This window comes from Alligator mississippiensis, chromosome 1, assembly GCF_030867095.1.
Source record: "Alligator mississippiensis isolate rAllMis1 chromosome 1, rAllMis1, whole genome shotgun sequence".
Lineage (NCBI taxonomy): Eukaryota > Metazoa > Chordata > Crocodylia > Alligatoridae > Alligator > Alligator mississippiensis.
The window spans coordinates 459859428-459884461 of NC_081824.1; the positions used below are offsets into that span (position 1 = coordinate 459859428).

Below are 25034 nucleotides of genomic sequence, written 5' to 3' on the forward strand. Positions count from 1 at the left end.
AAAGTGTGGGTCTCTTACTGAAAGGGGGAGGCAAGTGTGTGACAGAGGATACAGAAAAGGCTGAAGTGCTCAGTGCCTTTTTTGCATTGGTCTTCACAGGCAAGGTCAGCTCCCAGACTACTGCACCTGGCAGCACATGTTGGGGAGGAGGTGAGCAGCCCTCAGTGGTGAAAGAACAGATTAGGGACTATTTAGAAAAACTGGACATGTACAAGTCCACGAGGCTGGATGGGATGCAGCCAAGGGTGCTGAGGGAGTTGGCTGATGTGATTGCAAAGCCATTTGCCATCATCTTTGTAAAATCATGGCGATCAGGAGAGGTCCTGGATAACTGGAAAAGGGCAAACATAGTGCCCATATTTGAGGAAAGGGAAAAAGGAAGATCCAGGAAATTACAGACCAGTTAGCCTCACCTCAGTCCCTGGAAAAATCATGGAGCAGATCCTCAAGGAATCCATTTCTAAGCACTTGGAGGAGAAAGAGGTGATTAGGAACCATCAGCATGGGTTCACCAGGGAGAAGTCGTGCCTGACCAACCTGATTGCCTTCTATGATGAGATGACTGGCTCTGTGGATGCAGGTAGACTGGTAAATATGGTGTACCTTGACTTTAGCAAGGCTTTTGATATGGTCTCCCACAACATTCTCCCAGGCAAGCTAAGGACGTATGGGCTGTATGAATGAACTGTTAGGCAGATAGAAAACTGGCTGGAGCATCAGGCTTAGAGAGTAGCAATCAATGGCTTGATGTCTAATTTGCAGCTGGTATCAAGTGGAGTGACCTAGGGGTCGGTCCTGGAGCCAGTTTTGTTCAATATCTTCATCAGCGACCTGGAAGATGGCATAGAGTGCACCCTCAGCAAGTTTGCAGATGACACCAAGCTGGAGGGAATAACAGATATGCTGAAGGGTAGGGGTAGGATTCAGAGTGACCTAGACAAATTGGAGGATTGGTCCAAAAGGAATCTCATGAGGTTCAACAAGGACAAGTGCAAAGTCCTGCACTTGGGATGGAAGAATCCCATGCACCAGTACAGACTGAGAGCTGACTGGCTGGGCAGCAGCTCTACAGAAAAGGACCTGGGGGTTACAGTGGACAGTAAGCTGAATGTGAGCTAACAGTGTGCCTTTGTTGCCAAGAATGCTAATGGCATACTGGGCTGCACTGGTAAGAGTGTTGCCAGTAGGTCAAGGGATGTGATTATTCACCTCTACTGAACACTAGTGAGGCCGCATCTGGAGTATTGTGTTCAGTTTTGGGCCGCCCACTACAGAAGGATGTGGACAAATTGAAGAGAATCCAGTGGAGGGCGACAAAAATGGTGAGGGGGCTGGGGGATATGACTGATAAGGAATGACTGAGGGAACTGGGCTTATTTAGAGGGGACTTAATAGTAGCCTTCAACTACATGAAGGAGGGTTCGAAAGAGGATGGAGCTGGACTATTCTCAGTGGTGGCAGATAACAGAACAAGGAGCAATGGTCTCAAGTTGCAGCAAGGGAAGTTTAGGTTAGATATTAGGAAGAATTTTCTCATGAGGAGGGTAGTAAAACACTGGAACAGGTTACCCAGAGAGGTGGTGGAAGCTCCATCCTTGGAGGTTTTCAAAACCTGGCTACACAAAGCTTTGGCTGGGATGATCCAGTTGGGGCTGGTCCTGCTCTGAGCCGGGGGTTGGACTAGATGACCTCCTGAGGTCCCTTCTAACCCTAACTTTCTATGATTCTAACATGGGCGGGGGCTCAGCCGGGAATCAGGTGGGCCAAAGAGAGAGCCTAGGCCCCACTGGCATTGCATCTAGTGTGCCTGTGCTGAGCCGGGCAAGCCCCAATGAGCTCACACCGCCTCTCCCACAGGCAGTGTCCAATAGGGAGTCTGGGCACTTGCCTGGGGCAGAGGTGTGTGGAGCAGGGAAAGCCATGCTGGGGGCAAACGCAGTCCCAGCCTGCCTGCTGTCCCAGATGGGATCCCCAGCGCAGGCTTCTAAGGGCACCTGAATCCTTGGTGGGCAGTGAGCATCCCGCCCCTGGAGGGCTGCATTGCTTTGCCAGCAAATCCACCACAAGGGAGAAGCATGGAAGAGCTGCTAGCAAAGGCCCTGCCCACACTGTGCTGTCCCCTTCCCCTGCAGGGAGTCACTGGGGGACTTTTCCCTTGTGCTTTGACAGGAGACCTTGTGCCTCCTGCCTCCTTTGATAACTTAGTCCCAAGTTGGTTGGCACACCGACAGGTACCACTGCTGCTGCAATCACCGCTCCAGCATCTGTGCCTTGCAGAACAACACCCACCATATCTTCTTCTTGGTGCCACCCGGCAGCAGCTCAGGGCCCTGTGGGCTCCAGCCCTCTCAGTGGACATAGACAGCGTTAAGGCGTTTTAAGGCGTCTACATATGGGTTAAGGTGCCTTAACTCATTGCACCTAAATTTGATATCTGCTTTATGCACATATTAAATTTAGGCATGGTTAGCCTAAAATTGCCATTTCTAAGGCGTCTTAAGGGCACATGCATATAGACCCATTCCCTTAATGTGCCTTAAAAATGACTAATGCATCTTAAATCGCCACGTGTAGATGCGCTCGCATTGTCATTTTCAGAAATCTCAGTGTAAAAAAATTCTATTAAAGGTATCATCACAAGACTCTCACTCCTGGATCTCAGGGATTCAAAATGAGATGTAATTGGGAATTCCTTTAATTAATGAATCTAAAGGAAATGCACTACTGTGTACCTCAATAGGTTCTTTCCTGCAGCATGAGTGTAGTGGTTCCCTGGGATCACCAGCTGCTAGCCCCTGGGGGTTTATGTGAAAGGTGGGAGCGTCTGTTTATTTTACCTACTATTTGGCAAAGGTCAAGAATGAGAATCTTGTGAGTTATCTTTAGAGAATCAGACTTACATGGTAAGTAACTTTTCTTCCTGTTTTGCACTGTATTTGCTACCATGGTGTAAATCTAACATTAATCTATGTTTTGTTTTTTTGAGCAGCATGATTAAAAATATCATTTCAGTCCTGTCCAAATAACTACCTTTTTGTGTCGCATCGCAAGGAATAGATGGATATTTCATGCAGCTGTTTAGCATATTCTTAATAAATGGAGCAAGGATGCGATATCTCTACCTGCGATAACTATTTTGCAGATAGCTTGAGAATGAATTAGGTGCCCTCTTAAATAAGCTTGTAAAATGAGATAGCTGGAAATAGAATTACTGAATTTTAACATCTAAGGTTTAATTATTTTTTCCTTCTTGTTTCGGTTGCAGATAAAGTCTTGAAATGCTGAAAAAGTCTATTTTCTCTATATTATTATTGTTGGTATTTTGTTATTATTATGGGTTTTACAAAAATGTTGAAAAATTCACAGGAATGCACAAACATATTCGCTAATCAGCTTGATCTTTCAGTTAAAGTCACTCTAGATTTAATGGAAATCAACATTTCAAGAATGACATTTAAGTAATGCAACTCTTAATTGGCTTGTCATTATAAGATTTTAGGATTTTTCCTAGTATCTGCATATATTAGAGATGCATGTGAATACAAATAAAGCTCTATGAATATTTTGATAACTTGAACTTTGCTTCAGAACCAGAAAGTCAGAGTGATTCATTAACACATGGACATGCATGATAAGTGATAGAGGAGGACTATGGACAAGCAATAGGAAGCAGCAAGGTTGAAGCGGCCTGAACCTGAGGCTGTTTTCCCTTTTAATAGGCATGTGTGTACAGGAGCACTATACGCATACTAAGCCACGGGACTATCTATGTTAGTAGAAATTTAGATAGTTGTATCTGGTACTTTTCTGGACCCTGGTGAGGAGTAGCTGCTACAAGCTAAGCAGCAGCTGGATGGATGTATGTGAAAGGCAGAGACACAGCAATGCTTTTAGAAGCGAAGTAAAGGAAAATGGCCTCTTAAGTAAGGACTGCATTGGACTGATGACTAGTACTCTGCATAGCAGCTGTAAAGCATCCATAAAGGCCCCTGCTCTTAGTTCCTAGGTGACTTGATTTTTTTGTTGTCAGATGCAGGATTTTGCTCATCATAAGGCAAGGAATTGAGGACAGCCTTCCTGCGACTGGACTTTTATTCTTAGCCTTGAAATCTAACCATGGCATTCTCAATCACACTGGTCAAACAGTTATCATAGTCAGGCAGCCAGCTTAATGGGCAAAGCAGCCCTGTGCCTTCCCTTCTAAAAAGGCAGCAACAGTTAAATGAAATACATTTATAAGGCACAGTACGTGAAGTGATGTTTTTCTCCTGAAGTATGTGCTTAGTGTGCTGGTCATGTTGACAAGGAGGATTAATGGAAGGGATTTGCACTTGTACATTTTTTATGCATTCTAAAAGTCATATTTTGCCATCAGGTCTACAAGCATGGATTTCAGATAAACAGCTTAACTGAAGGCTTTTTTTTTTGTGGCTGAATTCTGTAATTGGGAATCTTTAGGACTTTCCATCTACACTGAACCTAAGATAGACGGATCCAGCGTCTTCTCTCAGTTTGTTTTTAAAAGGTCAAGGGAAGACAAGTCAACATTTTGGGGCATGTTCTTTGCTCCACCTTGCTCTCTACCAGTATGGAATGGCCAGCAGCTGCACTAGGCATTTCTGTCTCATGCTCAAGTAGGCAGTGGCACTACAAACATAGCAGTGCCCCTTCCTTCTTCCTGCAGCAATGGGCTGATTCAGACCATTCAGTTTGTTTCAATCACCCTTAGGACTAGGCACAGAAATTACACACAAACTGGTATGACTGGAAACCAGTTCAAATCTGTAACGCAATAGAAGCTCAGTGCACATAAAGCACTTTCAAAGTGGCCAAAACTGGTTTAAGATAAACCTGGATGGATGTAATATCAGACTTCTGTCCCAGATCCCCTCCAGATTCAAGTTAACTCACAGTTCCCTAGCATCCCAGGATGCTTTGTACCTCCCCTGCAAACCCGCCCTTGCAGGGTGGGTGGGCTAGCCTTGGCCCAAGCTGTCTTGTCCAGTGTCCCCTGGCTTCTGGCCTGAGCCACTGCAGGGATGTGGCAGCCTTTTCAGAATCAAAAGTGAATGTCTGTTCAGTGGCTTATTGGTTCAATCTACAAAGCTTAGACTAACCTGCAACATTTGAATCGATTCAGCTTCAGGCTTTTTGACTGTCTGTACTTAGCCTAAAAGCTGTAACTTAGAGTCTCACAGGTTGGATGTCTTTAGACTAACATTTGGGAAGGGGGGCATAGCTTACCCAGTAAAGAGTAGGAGTTTTTTTAGTCATGTGGATAGAGAAGACAGCTTCTGCTAACCCAATACTGGGAAAAACAGATAAATTATTCATGCTTTAAGGTACAGTAGCAAATTAAAGTGAGAAAGATGCCTAGATACATGAATATTTTCAGGTGAAAATATTAACACCTCAGCTCATTAGTTGAATTTCAAAATCAATATCCTGGAGAAATTTAGATTAATTTTATTTTTATACCGGAGAAAAAAGAACATTAACTGGAATCAATCCACCATAGAATAAGCCTTCAAATAAGTCTGTTGGGATCCTGATCTTCTAACACATAAACAAATGTCTGCCAGTTAATGCTGTTACCATTTGAGGGTCTGTGTGATTTCAGACAAGAGCTGAGGAGGATTTTCTCTATTTGGCAGTCAGAACAAGGCATCTTGAACCATGCTGAACTCTAGCCCAGCTTTTGGACTTGCTGTTGTTTGAACACTGAATGTGTTCGTGAGCGTTGCATATCTGGGAGCTGTCCACATGAGCTAGGTTGTACACAGGACAGGATTTGGATTGATTTAAATACAAAGGTCCTCAGATGATCCGGGCTTTCTGCCTGTAGATCCTCTAAATAGAGGTGGGGGTTTTTTTAATTCAGATAAGTTTTAATCGGAAACAAGTCCTTTTGGCTAGATTTAACTAGGAAGGAACATGTGAAGCTCAGGGAATTACAATAGAACAGTCTGGATAGCTTGGCAGGGTACCTAGCTAATGCATTGTACCCGCTACAGAAGAGTCTTGTAATCGCATGCTAGTAACCATGAGATTCCCACAGCTTTCATTTTTAGTTTAATGGGAAAGCTACATTACCACTAAAATATGCATCACGGATTTATGGGTCTGTTGTCTAACTAAATTGTTTCTGTTCTCTGCACCTTTTTGTTTTCATGCTGTTCCTTTCCTCTCCTGCTTTTATCAACTTGCACATTTTCCATAACCATAATTCTTCTACAAAATGAGCAAAAGTACTTTCTGAAATGAACAGCTTTCATGAACCGTATATATTTAACCAAGCGCTAAGTTGAGTCAGCCTTGATAAAGTGAAACGGATAAAACTAGGGATAAGATGAAGGATGGAGGCATTTAGTTCCAGACCTAGCTTCAGTGGTTGGCAGGAGATGACATCACACACTGTTTAATCTGGTGGTATTGCTTGAAGGTACAGGTCCATGCTCAGAGACACTGCCATGTGCAGCCTAGCAGATAGAGCAACTATAGTATTATTGAGAAAAAGAAAATATTTTGGCACTGATGGCACCATGGCACTGATGTCAATTGCTTAATCTTCGCTGACTTCAATTTAGCTAGGGCAATTTATAAAAGTTGAAGAGCTGATTATGTATGAGGTTTTACATGAAAGGTTTTCCTCTCTTATTTCCCTTCCTATATAAGCACAGTTTTGACATGGAGATATGGAAGAAGGCCCCAGAGCAGCTAAGCCTGTCTCTGGCTTCCCGCACTTATTCTCAAGGACACAAGGTTCGTCTTTTCCCTCCTAACCTGATCAAACACTCTTGTGCTGAGCTGGGAATTTGATTATCCAAATTTTAACAGTTTCCAAGTTACTTGTTCGAAAATCTACCCCCTCCCCACAAAATTGTCCTTCATTTTTCAGGCAGCTGATACCCCAGCAACTCTTTGCTTGCTGCTGATTGTTTCAGCTTTTGCAAGGGCCACAGCCTTCATTCTCTGTTGAGGAATAAGAATGTCATCTGTGTGGATTTAGCTCCCAGAAGTTTATTTTCCAAAGTCTCCAGCTGTTGCCCAGCGCTCTCAACTGCTGCACCATCAAGCTATCCTAAATGACACGTTCTATTTCATGAAAGCAGATTGATTTTGTGAGACATGTTTGGCTGGATCAATGTAGTTTCTAATGAATTGATGCCCTTTTTTAGAAATAGGACACACATTTTGGCAGAAATATCTTTAAACAAAAGTTAACGTTTGACTGATACAAAGATTATGGGACCTTTACTGCCTTGTGCCCTAAAAGAGCTTAAGAGGGGACATGGTAGCAGTTTTCAAATATTTGAAAGGCTGCCATAAAGAAGTACAACTCTTTTTCACTGGCCAGAGATGGTGGGACATGAAACAATTGGTTTAAATCACAGCAAAACAGATTTAGATTTATCCTCAGGAAACACTTACCTGCTTTAAGAGCCATAGGTGAACAGAACAAGCTGCTTAGGGACATTGTGGAATCTCTTTGGCAGTTTTGAAGAAAGGTTAGATAAAGCATCTGTTTAGGTTGATTTAAGAATGGTGCATCCTGCATCAGTGCAGGGTGTTGGGCAAGGTCCCCGTGGAGGCCCCACATATATTTGTACTAGTGATGAGGTAGATTGATGAAATTATATGGCACCTGACCTCCGAACCAGTTATGCTCTTAATCTCCGTTATTAAAGGAAGCAAATAAACAAGCAGAAGACCAACCTTCTTTATTGCAGCTTAAACTCGTAGATCAGTGGCATTTGGTCTGCTTCTTTAGGCGGTAGGGAACAAAGAGCTGGCTGACTGCATAGGGAATGTGAAAAAGAAGACATGACACTTTGCCCCTTCAGAATTATTCTCCTCATCTTCAGTACCTGATGGTGTTGGATTCTGCAGATGGAAACAGTCATCTTTGGCACCTTTTTTCTGATACTGTTGGCATTAACTTAGTCAACATCCCCCTGTTGAACTAGCTCCAGACAGCCCTAAGTTGATATTGCTGTCTGCCATGGCACAGACCGGACTGTAGGCATCATGTGGTCTGCTAGCTAATGCTGAGGTGTCTGTGGAAGGCAGAGGGGACAGGGAATCCCTCCTTAGCAGGGAGTGGTGAGGGGAGGGGGAGAGCAGGAGGAAGCCACGCAAATGCCGCTGTGCTTGCAAATCTCTGCGGAGCTGCAGCCAGGGAGCAGAGGAAAGGGGACAGCCCTTCTGTGGAGCAAAGAGCCCTGCTCAGCCCAGCCCGGCCCAGAAAACATGCCAGGATGCTGGGGGGGGGTCTGATTTAACTTAAACCAGCAAGGGGTCGGGACAGACATTGCATAAACCGGTTTCAGCCAAATCAGTTAAGTCCGATACTACATTCAACCAGGTTTATCTCAAGCTAATTTCAGCCATTTTTGTACTGGTTTATGTGCACTGAACTTCTGGTCTGTTACAGGTTTAAACCAGTTTTTAATCACTTAAACTGGTTTGTGTGTAATGTCTGTCCCTAGCCCCAATGATTACACCAACTGGAGAGCAACAAAGAAATTAGGCCTCCTGACTTTTTTCATATGGGAATAATACCCTACTCAGGGGATGCTGTGACTCATACATGATGAAATCACCCATATTGACCACCTAGTAATTTGAAGCCAGATTTGATTTTATATCTGCACATAAGGAAATGTGATAAAATGGTCACTGATAAACTGCAATAGTAAAGTGTGATGAAAATATTACCTTGCTTCCTCTTCAGTTTAATTTTTGTTTTGTTTTTTTGGAGTACCATATATTGAAAGAGAAAAGAAAAAAGGCTTTGTTTTACTGTGATTGTAAATGCTTTTGCATCAAGCTCAGCCTTTCACTGCTGTTGCTGACCAGAGATAGGTGAAGTTGTTACAACTGCCAATACAAAGGTCATTATCGCTGCCTTGGTGTCACCAGTACTTTCTAGTTAAGCAGTGCATTCTTGTCTTCAGCTAGCTTATGCTTGCATTATATCACAGTTTCTTGTCAAGAATTATACCTGAAGATCTCTGTTTGGTGTTTCTTGGAAATACATAGCAGATGCTGATAGTGTCACATTTGCTATCTAAATCTGGACGTTTACATTCTGTCTCCCAGTTTTTATTTTGCTGAAGTATATTCTCAGAGATTGATTAATTAAGATGCAATCTAAACTTCAGATACTTAGTGGAGTTTTTAAAGGTGTCTTGATCTTATCAGGTTTTATCAGTACTGGTTGGCAAAGCTTTCTAAGCCAGAGCTATTGGCGTTTTTCATCATTTGTAAGATGTATCTCTAAAGCTCACCATGACCTGCAGTCAGGTTGTTATCACAACCCTTTTTTTTTCTGTTAAGTCTTTTATTCGACTGATGTTCATGAAATAGTAATACAACTCTCTTTTCACATTCCTGTGCACTAACTCGATATGAGAACTGTGTATATTGCACCTCCTTTTCACTACGTTTTAACGTCACCTTCATGTTCACCCATGTCTTAGTCATCATGACACTTTTATCATTCCCATTTAACAGAACTATTGAAAAAAAAAAAACCTATTGCAAGAGAGAGCTACTCTTTAGAATTCTGTTCCCATCTCTAAATCAGTGTATCATTTCATTTGTAGCTCAGACTGCTGACTGTTGACTGCTATTCAGGTTCTGAAATAATCCATTTAGATGGCCTGGGACTTTGATGCCTTCATGTTCCATCAGTGCTTTGCTATCTACCACCTGGGTGACATCACAGTTGGGAATGATTGATGTTTTTGGTGAGTTCTTGTAAAAAAAATGTTGAAAACAACAAATCTCTTTGCATTCTCTCTTGCAGCGATCCTCTAATTCTGCCCTCTATTGACATATTCCTGCTTATTGTCTCCCATTGTATCTCTTGATCAGGATTCTGGTGTTCCTCTTGTGCAGTCTCATTGTGATGTCTTCTTAATGTAAGTATTTGCACTCTCTCCAACTAGTTGCTTCTTCATTCATCCTCATCTGCTACTGCTTATTGTCATCTCTGTTCTAAGCCATTCATACATAATATGTTTTGGGGTGACACCTTTCACACATGCTGATATATATTTGGTCTTGTTTCCTACTCCTTTGGTAACAGGTTTTGAAGCTGGTTGATTACTTCTGCAATGTGCTTGTCAGTGATTCCTTTTCTAGGTCCTGTCAGTTCAAAAATATGGTTCTTGGTTTGTTGCTTTCTTTTTATCACAACAGAATATGGCAATCCTAACTTGTGGAGTAGGCAAAGCAGTATCTGTAGAGGATTGAATTCCAGTATGTTCGATTAAACCTTCTTTGTTCTTCCAGTCTTTATGTAAGAGAAACTTATAATAGTTTTGCAAATTTCCTAGTAAATATCGTTGTGGTACTTACCAGTAAATTAAATCAGTTGGAAGGATTAACTTTTGCAATGAGGGAAGAGAGCTTTAAAATCATTGACATTAAAAAAAAAAAGGACCTTGAACTTGCTACTAAACTTTCTCTTGTCCAATACCTAATGTTCTGTGCCTTATCTCATCATTTCTGCTTAATTATTTTGTACTTGCCACCTTCATCTCCACTCCCTAATAGTGGGAGTCGATATGAATTCAGTATACATGCTCTCATTTGAAAGCACTTAACCAACCATTACCGTAAAGGGACTAGAAGATATTTTAGCACTGATGATGCCAGCTTTCTAGACCTATGAGTTGTATACAACTACAGTGAGTGCTGGTATAAATGGAAATTGTACTTTCATTTTGTATACATTTACTGGTCCTGAAGGCTTTCTCGGCTTGCTGTTTCACACAGTTATTTGTTAGAGCTCGCATATACAGGGTGAAATGCTGTTCTCATTTAAACCCTTGCAACTGCAGTGAAATTAGTGAAGTGATATGGGTTTAATTGAAAGAAGAAAATGACCCACTAGGGCAGATACTGAGCATGAATAAATTGTTCGAGCTTCATTGACTTCAGTGGAGATCTTCCACTGCAAATAGTACCTCTCATCTCATAAGACCTCAGAGTGTTTACTACTTTCTGTTTGTGTGCCTATGTGTTTGGGTGTATTCATGCTCACCTATGTTTGTGAAAACTTTCTCTATATCTATAGATATTAAACATCTGTCTGTGATGCCTGTAGCTATAGCCACATGAGATTTCTTGGTCTCTCCCCTGTAGTAGGCCTAAGTGCTTAAATCTGATAGTAGCTCCTTTATTTAACTAGAGTGAGTATATTGCACAGCATATAAATGCATCCTGTGATACCGGAAAGTTTGAGTCCATGACGGTTTCAAAAGGAACAAGGAGGTAGTGGATCAGACTGTCTCCTAGAAGCCAGAAAGTGGACAGAGGAGAAACACTGTCCTTCCTCGCAGCGGAGCAAAAAACCCAATAGATGAAATATGGAGTCAAATGGAATTGGAAAGAGTTGAGACTGTAATCATGACTTGATGTCCCGAAATTGCTTTGTAGCCTTCTCATCACTATGAAGCATCAATATAAGATGGCTTTAATGTTGTAATGAAAATGCTGTGATGCAATATAAGGACATTGTGGTATAATTATACTATAACTCTACATCTTCCTTCATTGAAATGGCGGTTTTCCAAAGCTTAGTGCTGAATATTGAACCACATACAGTGTAGTCATATTCAGAAAGGTAAACAGAAACAATCAATGTTAGTATTATAGCTGTATAGCTATTACACAATGAAACAGGTTTTATTTCTAACCGTATACTCAGAATATTTTCAGTGGCATGGCATCAGTTCATCAGTGAGCGATGCTAGATATTGCAGCTATTGTACTGACTGGTGGTGTATTTTCTCTTGTGGCTAGAGACCAGGTCCTGCTACAGTGGTCACAGGTGTACATGGCATTAGGGGCTACTGTACTGACAGGCTGTTTCCTTCGGTCATGTTTCTATTGCAATTTGAGTAACTGTTTCTCATCGTGAGGTTGGACTCTGTGATTGAGAAGGGAGTGCCACTTTGTCCCATCTACTGCTAAAGCGTCCCAAAGGGTTGGGGCAATACCAAAAGCTTTCGTGTCCTGCTTACAAACGTCTTTCAGGCACCCTATTCTTCTCTCCCCACCTGCAATTTGCCCATACAGGATGTCCTTCAGGATGCACCCCTCTTCCATCCTGGAGAGATGGCCAAGCCAGCGTAGGCACTGCTGTTTGAGTACTGCAGTGATGATTGGCTTTGGTAATGACCTTTGTGTTGGTGATTCTGTCTTGCCGCTTGATGTCAAGGATGTGCCATAAGCGGTGTAGGTGGAATCTGTTCAGCTTCTTTTCTTGATATACATATGTTGACCATGGCTCACTGCTATACATAAGGACATTGAGGATGCAAGCATAGGTCTTTGTTAGTTAGCTTAGTTTTGATTGCGAGTTTTGTATTGTTCCAGACTCATTTGGAGACATTACTGAAAGTGGTAGTGGACTTTCCAATGAGCACATTTAGCTCTTCATCCAGTGATAGGTTGTCACTTGCTGTGGATCTAAGGTAGCAGACCTTGTAGCAAAACTAATTTGCTCGAGAGGCGTGTTGTCAAGGCTGATAGATGGTGACTGGAGAACACCCTGTCCTAGGATCACAGGCTTCTTAATACTGATGGCCAGGGGAAACATCCTGCAAGCATGGGAGAGGCAATTCATGAGTATTTGTAGTTGGCCTTTTTCATGGGTGGCAAGTGTAGCATCGTCAGCAAAAAAGGAGCTCCCTAATGAGTATGTGCCTCACTTTTGTCTTGGCTTTTAGACATGATAGATTGTAAAGTTTTCCATCGAATCTTGTGTGAAGGTATATGCCTTTCTCCAAGCCATCAAAAGTGTAATGAGCACAGTACTCAAGATATATTGACATATATTGACATTTTTACTTACAGGAGTTTGTTGTTCTAAGACCACTGATTTGAAATAAATACGGGTAATATGTGTCCTTACCCTACTTCCTGGGCACTTTAGTCCCTGCTGACTTTTCTTTCTGACCAGGTGCTACAGAAGCTATGTAATATCTTGATAATATTACAATTCACAAATGCTGTAACAATTAGGAGGGCTTTATACAACTATGAGCTTCAAATAGGAATCCAGACAATTCTCTCCTGACTATTTACAATAATTTTGTAATAAGTCAGAGCTCTCTCACCCTTTCCTGATAAACCTATATGTTACATTTACTCACATATTACTTGTACCTTCCCCAAAACTTGGGGTGTGCATATTAAGCTGGGGAGGCTGTTTTTTCTTTACTGGAAAATAGGCAACTCTGGAGACACTGTGCATGCCTTGCAGCTGCCAAGATGCCTGCAGCTTGTGTCTGGCTTAGCAAGCAGAAGGGGTGGTGTCCATACCAGAAAGTTCCTGCTGCCTCAGCCAGACTGTCCCCTGGTATGCCATACTTTCTGGACACGCTGTGTTCCCAGGAGGACTTACTCTGTCCCATAATTGTCCATGATTCTGGAAAAATCTTATTTTCCACATTCTGCCTTCCAAAAACAAGGGGTATGTTTTATTTTGGGGCGTGTGATATACGAGAAAATATGGTATTAGCAGGCATTCAACTTACACATATACATGCACTTAACATATTTATATGTTTACATATAGATGCCCCTAAATAAGCATCTCCCTTTTCTGATTTATTACAACATAATTTTAAATAATGTGTGGGTTTATATAATACACATGTACATTATATATATATATATACACACACACACATGCACATACACACACACACATTAAATTTATAAATAATATATATAAACATACGTTATTAAAATATAAACACATAAATACACCCCTCTATGCCCTATGTTTTTAGATATGAATGGATGTAAAAAAGTGAAGCTTTCTGAATATTCCTATCTCCACAATTACACACACACGTGTGTGTGTGTGTGTGTGTATTTATATGTTTATATTTTAATAATGTGTGTTGATATGCTTGTAAGAAGTTTATATGTGTATAAGAAGGTTCCTGGTCTAAAGTATGAAGGAGAACAGGAGTGTATTAGGCAAAGTTAATGGATTAACTCACGTGCACATATTTATTTTACGTATTGTGTGCGTTGACAATAATAATTACAAGAGTTTATATTTGACCACATTCTGTAAAACACCTTATAGAAAACTGTTGAAGAGTAGGTTATTTTAGTGAAACTATGACCTTATTATACTGTCATACTTTGTTTCAGTCCTGATGGTATTCTGTGGAATGGCAGGTCATGCAAGGTAAAACTACCTTGCATATCTCACCTCTCCATTTTTCACTGTAAATTTTTCTATTGCGCCTGCCTTTTCTTCTTTCATCCCCTCTCCCTCTTTCTGCCCTTCCTTTGCAATGATGGCTGAATTTCTGTATCTTTAAGAAGAAAAAGCAGCACTGGATATATTCTTTTTCATCGCCATTTGCATGAAAGCCGAGTTTACAGTGGGTTATCGTTCATGAATATTCATTGAACTGGTATCTTTAAGAATTTGTTTTATCCTATTTAACCATGTTTAAAAGCTTGCAGTCCTCTTTCTGTTGATAATACTGCTTAGCATATTTCTTTCGGCTGAAAGAGTGGGCAAGCTACTGCCCCAGAGAATGCACGACACCAAAGTTATTCCTTAGCTGCCTGGAAAGGAGTACTCCATATACACAGACGTACAATATCTTCTCAACTCCGTAGACGGCTGAAGCCAGTGAGACAGAAAGAATTATGGCAAAATATGGCATCCTCAGCCCAATAATGCTGAATGGAAAGCATGGCCAAGGCATAGGGAGCCCTTGTGTTTCCACAACTCCACACTGTCCCCTCATGAAATCGGTGAAAAGGTAGCAAATGGATTTTTCTGAATGAAAAGAAAGGGGTTTGCTAATGCCTTGTTGACATTGGCCAGTGTCCTGGGGGGACTGAGTCTGAGTCCCTCACCCCATATATCTAGCTTAGGGTGGTTTAGGAGGCAGTTCTGCATAGCACACATATCCTATCTTCTCCAAAGGAGCATGTAGGGTGGCCACTAGCATTGTTATACCTACTTCTGGTCTCTTTCGGCATAAGACTTCCAACCATCATTGCTGGGACAATGTAGCATTACCCTATGTAGCGATGACATGCTGTATAGATGGGGAGCCCCTCCCTTTGCCTCTCATGCAAAGTCCTGGATTCAGGACCAGCTGGTGTGTCGTCGTCGTTGCCCCTCCCCCCCCCCACCAGCCACAGAGGGCCAGCTTTTCCTCTGCTTGGTGGGGGGCCTGCTCCCCCCACCACCCGAATTATAATATTAGAATTCTGTTCTTAAAGTGCCCAGAATGGTACAATGGCAGTTACTCAAGCTAATGAAAGATGAGGTTTGCTTCGGGCTCAAGGCACCTCTTAAAAATCAAGCCCATGGACAGTGAGCCTATCTTTGGGCTACAGTGGGCATGTCTACACATTCATTTATGTGCTGTAGTTACTGTGCATTAAGTTAGTACTTAGTTAACTAAGTACTAAATCAATGTGCAGTAACTCATGCGACTGTGCCGTAGCATATTAGCATGGTTTTTGCTTGGCACGTTACTGCACAGTGTTATTAGGCTACTGCACAGTTATCAACTCTTGTAGAAGCACCCAGTGTCCTCTCAAGGCAATGGTGACCTAATATGATGGGTACAGAGGTTACCTGTTGAAATCTGACCTGTGCCTTCAGTGACACTTTAACTTGATGGGAAGACAAACCCTGTGTCACTGAATCTTACTATGAGGCCCGCAGGCATAAGTACAATGACTAGTAACCGTTTTCCAATCTGGCATATCTAATCTATGCAAATGGTAGACCAGTATTAAATGCAATCAAATCTTGCTGCTACCTTGGTCACTGTATCACATAGCCAAACTTATACCCCTATTTTTACAGTCACCTGTTCTAAGTGTGAATAACTCTGCTGCAGTCTTTTTGTAATTTTTGTGTAGCATAATTTGCAATAGTCAAACTCCTGTGGGCTTTGTGCCATGGGACATGTATTATGAAACAGCTTTCTTATAACTGAAATTTCGAATGCCAGTTGTCTACAAGTGTATGATAAGGGTATTTCTTAAATCTAGTAGAGCAAGATAAGGAGCCATTCCTGTGGTTCTTGTAAAAGTGGGTATCAGCCTTTCAACCAGACTGTTCATCTCTGGCCATCTTGGAGCTGAATTAGCCTACTGTATTTTTTGGTCCAGTGTAAGTTCTGGGTTAGAGCGTGGTTACACTGAGCTCAAGGAAATTGTTAGTATCCAAAGATGTGGGGGAGCATATAGCTTAGCAGTGTGGGTATGAATTTATATATGGAGGAGATATGTGCCTATGCTTCTTCTGTGTCTTAGCACCAAACTGAAGGCCTGGGCAATGAAGAGCTAATGGCCAAGTGGTTAGGACACTCAGGAGACTCTAGACCCTGGGTATCCTACTTTGTAGGCAAGTGCCCTAAACATTAGGCTATTGGGCAATCCTGCTTCTGTACAGGGAGGTGGAATAGGTGGCCTCTGAGGTCCTTTTAATTTGATCATTTTTCTTTCCTTTTTCCTTTTATTGGTAGGACATTTATTGTTTTCTGACATGCATGTTGTTCCTGAAGGATACAGATTGCTCAGGCTTATGTCCAAATGATACACAGAACCCATCTTTGTAAAAGTGAAAAAGTAGAAAATCTGAGAATGGCTCACAACTCAAGGATTTTAATCATTTTAGGCAGCTGTTAGTTTTGTTTAAAGTGGGAGCTGGACTATGCTACAAAGTGCCCTCTGCACTCACGTTTTCTCTTTGGCACTTTCCAAGGGAGTCTGTCGTAACTTCCAATATTTTTAGACGAAAAATAAAATGATCCACTTGACTATTCAACCTCTTCTTCTAGTAAATTTGTACAAATGGGATTTTTTTTATTGTCAAGCCTCCAAAAGGGTGTAGGCTGAGACAAAATATGCTAATATATTGGCTTCGTGATTAACACTTTAAATTACTCATCTATTTTGGAATGATTATTTTTTTTTGTTTTACAACTGTTAGAAAATTGGTTTTAAAAGGCCACTCACCATAATGTCTAACTGATGCTTTTGTTACGCACTTTAAAATAATTATTTTTCTGATTGTTAATTATTTAGGATTAATTTAATTTCTTTACAGGTCAATATAATAACATCTGCAGCATTATAATTTTAGCATCAAATTTTGCCATTTAACTGTTTTTAATATTCTTATTGATTGTTGTTAGTTTTCTAGTACTATTGTCTTAGACAGTAAATTTTAGAAGAATAATAAAATGCAACCTGACGTTAACTCTAGGGATCAATTTCAGTATAAAGAAAAAGATATGCATCGTGATGTATAGCAGTAAGAAGCAAAAATCAAGGAGATTTTTGAAATTTCCTCACATATAAAATGTGGCTTGAACTCAGATTTCAGATCATGTTGGAAATACTTAAATATATAGAAGTAGAAAGACCAAGCAGGATTTTTTTTCTTAAGTCTTATCCAAGTTCTTCTGTTCAGCAGATTCTGAAAGGATGCCAAATAATTCTTTAAGTGTTGACCACTAAGTTGCTAGGAGTCATTTCTTCAGCTTCAGTGGGCTTCAGCTTCAGGCATGAAGCTTTTCACAACAGATGTCTCATTAAGTTTCCACTGAAGTCATGTAATGGCAGCAAGCATACCTCAGTTTCCAGCTGCACTGAGATTGCCTCTATGTTAAAGGGGACCAAGCAAAATCCTCAGAAAGTGAGTAGGAGATGGTCTTACTTAGAGCGTCTTTCGCTATGCTCAACCTGCCTACCTGCAATATGTGACCTTTTATCACTATAGTATCTAAGTGTTCAAAATATTGAGGTTTAAGATGTTTTCAGATTATTACAGGTTACAGAACCTAACAGCTAAATTATATAGACTAAAGAATTGTCATGCCAAATATTAAAACTATATTCCTCGTGTATTTCCAAGAAACATACATTCAACAGTACGAGGAGTAGAGTTGGGTGGCCTGATTTCAGGACAAGGGGCCGGGAGTTTCTGCATCCCTGCCCTGACACTGGGTCACTTAACATGGAGAGCTATATCTAGTTCTATGTAGTATAAGTTGCTCAGTGTTAGCAATGGAAGGTAAGTGCTGTTCAATGGAATCGTATAGATTGGTACTATCCCAGATCACCTCTTCTTTCAGGTATGTTATCCTAGTTTTCCTTTGAGCTCCCAAAATAATCCACTCGCACTGATCTCGGAAACAAGTATTCAGTCTCTTTTGGAGTCATTCAGAGTAACCAGATCCCTCAAGAAAACTCCCTATCTAGATCTGAGATTTCATAGCCCTCCTAGGAACTGATCTTCTCTTCTCAGGTTCTGAGTCTCCTCTTCCTTGCCAGCTAAGGAGCTCCTCAGCCTGGGCTTTGAGTTTCCTCTGAGTCCTCCTAGCTCTGTCCCCTCTACAGAACCCTTTTCCAAGTCCTTAGAAGAACACTGGCTTAAGTTTCATATGCCTTCCTCCTCCCAGACATTATTTCCCCTGAACCATTTTCCTTTCTCGCAGTGGCTTTCTATGGCCTTCATCCACCTGTGGTAGAACTGAGAAATGATGGATTGACTTAGCGAAAGGATGGGTTGACTGTAGCTTAATGTTTTACTACCTCATTCAAAGCTATTCTGTACCTTAGCTTGGCTTCATAATGGTCATGTCCTGGACAAATTCTCATAACAAGGCAAGGAGGCAGGGGTGGGGGGCAGTTCTCCTGATGTCAGCAGATGATTCATTAATTCTCTGACAACTCTTTTGGATTTACCACTCAAAAAAACATGACCACGTTTCTATCAGTAGCCCCCTAGACTTCTTGACATGTCACAATTTATAATATTCTGTACATTTTGAATACCTAGTCCTTGGGCTGTTTGGGGAGTAGTCACCAAGGTCAGGCTGTTACCCTTGTTAGATTTATGAAAAGCTGTTTTCTGTCCCCCTTGGGAACCATTTTTTCATATACTCACACAGTCCTGCCGTTTGAGAATGTGTGCAAAAACATCCAACTTTCCTTCTGGGGTTTCCAATGGCCAACATCTGCACAGGCTTGCCTGAGGTATTTAGGATCCCAGTTAATGATGTAAACTTCCTCCAGTTCTTGCCACAAAGTCTTTGTTTCAATCTGTTGTTTGTAGAGTTCACATTGGGGTTCAGGTTATCAGCATCTTCCTGACTTCCAGATTCTGGGAAATAAGCGTCTCTTTTTCTTAGTCCTTACCCTCCAGGGAATACTGGACCTTCAGAAAAGTCCATTTGGTTCTGCTTTAGTGTCTTCTCCTTCCAACTCCACAAAGCTGTTGATACGAGAACCTTAAACCTTATGAGAACTCCTCCACCCAACACCAGCCAGTTCATCATTATCCTATGCCTTTCTCCCTAGGCCTGCTGCAACTATTTCTTTGGCATTCATCCAGCTTTCCTGGACCAGTGGAATGGATTTGGCTTCACAACCTACCTACTCTAAAAAGAGTATAAAAGAGCCTAAAAGAGCCAATACACTGTTACAAAGTGATGATGCTTATTATAGTTCTTCAATGAACAAAGACAGCAAAGTGATTTAAGCCTTGTTATTGTGAACTGTTGCATGCATCTAGCTCTCTGCATGCGGACTAAGGAGGATGCTTTGGTCTTTCTAGAAAATATTTAAAGACTTTGTCAGATGAGTATGTTTCACAGGGATGCCTTGGCACTCACTCTACCTAATTTACATGAAAGTTCTTGATTTTCTTTATTAAGGAATCTGGGTAGTCTTAGGGACAAAATTACCAACTATAACATTAGAAAATAATGGGGTAAATTAATCTCTCAGTTAACTCAGTTGACTAGATTTGGCTTGTATGACTAGGGACATACTGAATTTGGGGAAGCTGCCCCCTGATTTTGTGGTGCAAGTGTGGTGCTGGAACAGAGTACAGCACCTCTTCCCCCCGGTTGGCCAAGGGGCTCAGAAATCTCCCCTCCCCAGAGATTGACAGATGGCCACGAATATCTCCCCCCACACCCCAGCCGTGCTCCGGGACACCAGTTTTTCTTTTTTTGCAGGTCTCCACCCGCCGCTTACTGCTTATTTCATGTTTTTTTCACAGGGATAACTACTCTCTCATTAATTGTATCCTAAACAAAATAATGATCCATTCAGCAATATTTATAGATCCGTGCATAGACATCCTAGAAAGCTGTATCATTAAAAACAGCTTACTTATCTTAATTCATCATGTGCTGATACTGAGGCCTCTCTTGTTGTTTTTCCCAACAGGTCTGCAGGACATTTGCTAGGGGAGAGGAGTTTCTGGGAATGAGTGGGATTACATGTCTGCGGACTACTGTCAGATTGTCCATAAGGTGGAAGATGCATTGAAAGTAGATCTTCCCTCCAGAACTATACAGTAGTTAGTGCCTGGGTATAAATGGGACATACTCCCACTCAGGCCTTCTGTGACCACTGGAGTGCAGAGTGCATTGTATGTACATGTATCCAGCAGTTTTGACATACATATGGCCATTTAGGTTCTCATTATATATTACAGTTAGGTGCCTCACTGGCCATGTGTGGGTGTTCGATTTGTTAGAGCAGAATGGAGTACATAGATATAAATTAGGTATGTGTGAAGTTCTGGAATTGTGCCTTCGAAAATCCAACCTTAGGTTTCCAGTGAATACCTGTACCCTGGGTAATAAAAAGTGAGGAACAAGAGATACAGAGCGTGGGTGAAAAAAGGTAGAGTGTTTTTTCAATAGAACATTTTTTGAGAGATTGCCATGAGTATTAGCTGTTTCATAACTACAGCAGCAGCCGTTAGTAAAAGTAAAGGTCATCTCTGAAAAGTGATGGGATATCTACAGAGCCAAGGTAGATGGCCAAATTAAATTAGATACACACCAACTTGACTTCAGTTTTGAGGTAACACTGAAAGTCTGAAGTGGACCCCAGAAGGTGTTTTTTAATTCAGGTTTTTCAATGTCTGGCTCATTCTCCATGTGGATTTTTTTATGTAGCAAAATGCACACTTGCAAAATGCACTTTTAAAATGATTATTCACTTGGCTGTTTATGTACTAGGTCACAGTACTGCCCGGACTGGTGTGCTAGAGGAAAGAGGTTTTTACCCTATGTCTTGCACTATCCTACAGTTTAGATCTGTACCTGTACCTGAATTCTGGTAGCTTTACACCCATGAAAACTCCCCAACTTTTCCATGCATTACACAAGGATGAAGAACAATTCACTGGTCTCTCCACAGAGGAGAGTACTGGCAATGATATGAGGTTATCTTTAAAGTAACTCTTCAGTAGGCCTGTGCGAAGTGGCTAGTATTCGCTTCAGATTTGGATTCGGACAATTCAGGGGACAGGGATTCGATTCGGTGATTCGAATCACTGTCCCAAATCAATTCAGCCAGATCTGATTCAGAGATTCAGCTGCTGCCGAATCTCCGAATCACTTGATCCAGGCCTATCCCCGACCTGCTCTTCCAACCCTGGCAATGGCTGCCTCGCCCGCCTCAGCTCCTGGCACTTTGAAAAAAAAAGCCGCGACTCGGCAGGTGTGCCAGGTGGCGGGGGTGGGGGGGAAGCATTCCCCACTGCCCCACGCTGCATGGGGGCTCTGCATAAGCCCCTCAACCCCTCCCTGCTGCCCCAGCCCACCCCTCATGACTGTTCTGCCTACCCCAGCTCCAGCCCCTTAGGAAAATAAAACCAAAAAACCTTCACACTCACTGGTTCCTGCCTAGTGGGGGGCAATCCCTGTTGCTCCCCAGTGCCCCATGGTGCATGGGGGGCTCTGCATGAGCCATCCAAAGCCCTGAGGCTGCTTTAGCAGCTGGTGAGTTGGTAGGTTTTTTTTGTTTTTTTTTTTCTTAAAGGGCTGGAGCTGGGGCGGGCAGGGCAGTCATGGAGGCTGGGGGAGCAGGCAGGGGATGGGGCCTGGCCGGGATCCCCCCCCATGGTTCCCTCCCCCTTCCTTTCCCCCCCACCCTCCTGAATCCCCTACTTACCAGCTCTGAGTCCAGCTCTAGCTCCGTGCTGCAGCAGGTGGGGACTGCCTGAATCGCTGAAGCTCTCCAAATCTTTTCCAAATCGATTCAGAGAGCTTCAGATTGATTTGGACCTTTTTACTGGTCCCCTGATTCTATTCAGATTTGGAGATTCGGTCACCAAATTGGACTGAATCTCCTCCAAATCGAACCATCACCCACCCAAAGCTTCGCACAGCCCTACTCTTCAGGCAAATGTCTAGTGTCATCAGGTTAGTTATTTGTTATCAGATCACCAATACAGGTGGCAGTGCTAAATAAAGTGGGAAATGAGCATATGCAGCTAAAAGTGTTAATTTAACACCTTCAGAAATATGGTGTTTCTTCTTGTACTTAGTACTTATTATGTCCAGTACAAACAGTGATGACAGGCTGTCTCATGGCCAGCTGGGTGGCTGACATTGCCCATAATGCTTATTTTTGTAAGGCAAGTTTGGGTGTGTTTGGAACCGTGCAGAGCAGGCATCCCTACAACATTGCAGCTGGTTGTGCCAGGGCAGATGGGTAGTGCTTGAAGTGACATTGTTAGTTGAGATGTAGAATTCTGCCCTGAAACTCGCTCAGAAGTACTTGATTTTCAGGACTATAACATCAATCTCTCTGATTACTAGACTGCTTACTCAGCTTGTGTATATATGGGTATGTCTCCACTGCATGATTAACCTGAGATTTTTTACCTGGGGCTTAGACTAAAATATCTCCTTGGAGGAGCTCAAGCCCAGGTTAGTCTACGTGGCTCAGCATACAGGTAAGAGCAGGGCTCTGCTTTCTCTTGGACTGGAAGCTATCTATTTTCCTGTGAGGATGAAGGACAAAATCATTCCAGGGATATTTTTCTGCTGTCCTTCCCAGATACACCTAGCTGAGAGACAGGAAGGGCACAATAAAGTGGGTAGGGATTTTCTCTGAGACAGCTCACACCAGTGCACTGAAGACATCACGTGTATGTAAAATACCATACAGGGCTTGGAAAGTGAAGTTTGGTTTCTTATGAATGTAACAAGAAATAAGTGGCAAAATGCACCCTTTTTTGTCAGACTCTGGACCTTCCATTACACCAGAACATCTATAATGAAAGATACTGCTTAGCAGCATTTAGAATATAATGTTACAGCATATTTGTGCTTAGAAGAATGCCAAAGGGTAGACACTAGCCAGCGAATGTTTCTTCCACACATCGTCTCAGTTAAAATATCGCACCAAAATATTAGCCTTATTAGTACTGAATAATATATTAATATGTACATTGCAATCAGTGATTAGTTATCTCTGGTGCCTTCAGCACTGTCAAGGACCCCAAGAGACAAACACTTAAATACTTTGATTTGTCTTTCGACTAAAGTTAGGGTGTTAACGGAAGCTTTAATTTGTTGGTTAGCCATCATTTCATTGAACAAGGCAAGGAATTCTTAATAATCTTTTGCAAGGTTATTCTCATGTAAAACCTGTTTACTTTCCTGTTAATTCTCAAGGCCATCCTAATGTTCATGTCAAGTCAGATTAAAATTATACAAGAAAGCTCTTCTTTTTACCAGTTCTGTTATTCTTTTGTATAATGAATACATTGACTTTTAGTATATGTGATAGCATCTACTTCTTGTGGCTTGAGTGTTACCCCTTTTGCTTATGTGGTGTTGAAGGTTCTGCAGTCAAACCCACTAATGATTTTTGCTCCAAAATGATCATTTGCTTCCTGTAACAGCCTTGGACTGGAGGCAGGATACTAGAGGTTTGACAAAGTGTACAATGTATTGCCATTATAGTAGGAGAGAGAAAGCTCAAACTATAGAGATCTGACCCTATGTTTGAATTGCTGGTCCATTCAAAAATGGGAAATTGTGCCTCCCAAAGAAGGCTGTTTTAAAATGAATCTGCTTCTTTATATGTAAAGAAATAGTCAAAACACAGAATGCTTGGGTGTTCCAATGTGCTGGTAGTTTTTCAAAGAAGGGCATGACAAGATGATAAATTATGTTTTTTTCTGTACTGCAGTGGAAGTGGTAACAAAAAAAAAGTATTGTGGTCCAGACACCAGTTATGGTGGTGGTGGTGGTAATTCTACCCATCTACAGGGATCAGATTATGAGTGATTGTCACAACTGAGCTCTAGCGGGGCTCAGTCACTTGGAGTAGAAGCTTTGAGAGCACTAATCTGAGTTCATTTCCTTTTACATAATTGTAAAAGGAAAATCTTCACTAGCACTTTATGCTGAAGTACAGGCAGTCCTTGACTTACAACATGTCGAGTTACAACATTTTGCACTTACAACGTTTATAAATTGACACCCTGTTTCAACTTTCTGATGTCAGTTGTGACTTTACAATACTTGATCCGATGCAACGCCATGCCAGTGAACAAGTTCCCTGGAGAACATCTGTCCAAACTTCCTTGGACACTTTCTTTAAGAAAGCAGACAAGACTCCAGAAAAACCAGCAGCCAGGACTCCTGAGAAGACTCCAGCCAAGAACCCTTCATAAAGTCCAACCAAGAGCCTTTCAAAAACTCCACCTCAGTGGTCACCTCAAAGAAGTCCTTCCAAATCAATATGATTGCTATTTACAATGTAAATACATTAATGTAGCTATATTACTCATCTATAATTGATTGAATACAAAATTCTGGGTTATTTTTAGTGAAAATAGAGTATCAGGCCTTGGTTCAGGAAACAGTCCCCCATTTATAACATTGTTTCTTATGAGAAAATTGGTTCTGAGTTACGTTTTGACTTAAGACGCCATTTTCAGGAACCAGTTGTGTCATAAGTCTGAGGACTGCCTGTCCACAAATTAGCCTCTTCCCAGATACAATATTCTCTGCTGCTGCTGCATTCTGATGTGGCCTGAACTTTACTTGGCCCCTTGCAGTTGAGCATCCTGAGATTAATTACAAATCTGACACTTTTGAGGACTAGAGTAGTTCTTAATTTTTTTGAAGGACAGTAAATGGATTGACAGAACAGATTGTTTTTTGATAGGGTGCTTAAAAGCTAAATGGTTT

General features: G+C 41.7%; 1 protein-coding gene and 1 long non-coding RNA gene across 5 annotated transcripts in view; both read left to right on the forward strand.

The window, feature by feature from the left end:
* Window positions 1-10101, forward strand: part of LOC132250291 (uncharacterized) — a 29857-nt gene extending 19756 nt beyond the window's left edge. Inside the window, exons 2-3 of the long non-coding RNA XR_009461968.1 lie at window positions 9609-9752; window positions 9880-10101. This is a non-coding gene — a long non-coding RNA (uncharacterized LOC132250291). The remainder of the gene's footprint in view (window positions 1-9608; window positions 9753-9879) is intronic.
* Window positions 1-25034, forward strand: part of DLG2 (discs large MAGUK scaffold protein 2) — a 1595452-nt gene that overhangs the window by 456532 nt on the left and 1113886 nt on the right. The gene's annotated exons all lie outside the window — the stretch shown is intronic.